This window comes from Urtica dioica, chromosome 6, assembly GCF_054948205.1.
Source record: "Urtica dioica subsp. dioica isolate 48M chromosome 6, U.dioica_male_clone48M_v1_H2, whole genome shotgun sequence".
In the NCBI taxonomy this organism is placed as follows: domain Eukaryota; kingdom Viridiplantae; phylum Streptophyta; class Magnoliopsida; order Rosales; family Urticaceae; genus Urtica; species Urtica dioica.
Genome location: NC_142761.1, coordinates 16,086,853 through 16,088,379, shown reverse-complemented (window position 1 = coordinate 16,088,379; position 1,527 = coordinate 16,086,853). Strand labels below are relative to the sequence as shown.

Below are 1,527 nucleotides of genomic sequence, written 5' to 3'. Positions count from 1 at the left end.
GCCTTTTAGCGAATGAGTCAAAGAGCTCAGTAACATAACCCAGTGTCCATGATCACTTCAAGATTTAGATCAAGTCTCACTGTGACCATCATAGTGGCCTCGGTTAGTGTGTCGTAACGGTCCTTAAACGACACATCTTCACCAAGACCTGTTCGGGTCGTACAGTTACCACAAGTGTAGAATGCTCCCACATAGTGATCAATCTTCACCCATGTGTTCCACATATATGACTTAAGATATAGTTTTCCAGGTGTATATCAGTCATCGACCATGTTTTAGCACAGATTACCCAGCACGTGACTCAGTTAGATAGGGAGGCTATGGAATAATGAATGTTTAATAAATCTCATTAAATAAGAAATAACGCTTTCAATTCAAATAGATAATAAATGTCAAACTTTATTTTATTAATAATTTCAACGAGAATTTACATAAGTATCTTCTCGTGGGCAAGAATTCCTAACAATCTCCCATTTTGACCTAGAGAAGATATGGCATGTATCTAAGGCCCATTCCTCCCACGTGTTTCACGAACACATGTTCAGATAGTCCCTTTGTCATTGGATCCGCAATGTTGTCCAACGTCGAGATCTTCATGACTGCCACGTCTCCTCTTCGAACTATTTCTCTTATAAGGTGGTATTTTCGTTCTATATGCTTTCCTCTCTTATGGCTGAGAGGTTCCTTCGAGTTTGTGATGGCTCCAGTGTTATCACAGTGGAGTTGCACATGCTCGTTCATGTTAGGAACTACCTCCAGTTCGGCTAAGAAATTCTTAAGCCAAACAGCCTCTTTGGCTGCCTCGGAAGCTGCAATATATTCAGCTTCCATAGTAGAGTCTGCGATACTAGATTGCTTAACGCTTCTCCAGACAATCGCTCCTCCATTGAGAGTGAACACTGACCCAGACGTTGACTTCAACATGTCACAGTCTGCCTGAAAATCAGAGTCAGTGTATCATTGTATCACCAAGTCATTACTTGTGTATACAAGCATCATCTCTCTAGCTCTCTTAAGATATTTTAGGATATGCTTAACAGCTATCCAATGTTCTTGACCAGGGTTTGACTGGTATCTACTAACAACTCCCACTGCATAGCATATGTCGGGTCTAGTACACAACATGACATACATCAGACTCCCAACTGCTGAGGCATATGGAACTCGACTCATATTCTCCACTTCTTGCAGTGTCTTAGGACATTGCTCTTTCGACATGAACTTTCCTGAACGAATTGGCAATAACACTCCATGGGCATTTTGCATCGAGAAGCGAGAAAGTACCTTATCTATATAAGTACCTTGAGACAGAGCTAGTAGTTTGTTCTTCCTATCACGAATGATTTGGATTCCTAGAACAAAGGCAGCATTCCCCAAATCCTTCATTTGGAATTGCTTTGCCAGCCACTCCTTTATGTTAGACATTACTTTAATATCACTTCATATAAGGATGATATTGTCTACATAAAGGACTAAGAAAACAACTACTTTCTTCGAGTACTTGTAAACACAAGGCTCAGAAAGGTT

At 40.5% G+C, this 1,527-nt stretch overlaps 1 pseudogene; it reads right to left on the bottom strand.

Annotated features, from left to right (window-relative positions):
- Nucleotides 1–480: 480 nt before the first annotated feature.
- On the bottom strand, nucleotides 481–1,266 carry LOC149393441 (secreted RxLR effector protein 161 pseudogene; annotated as a pseudogene).
- Between the last annotated feature and the right edge of the window lie 261 nt (nucleotides 1,267–1,527).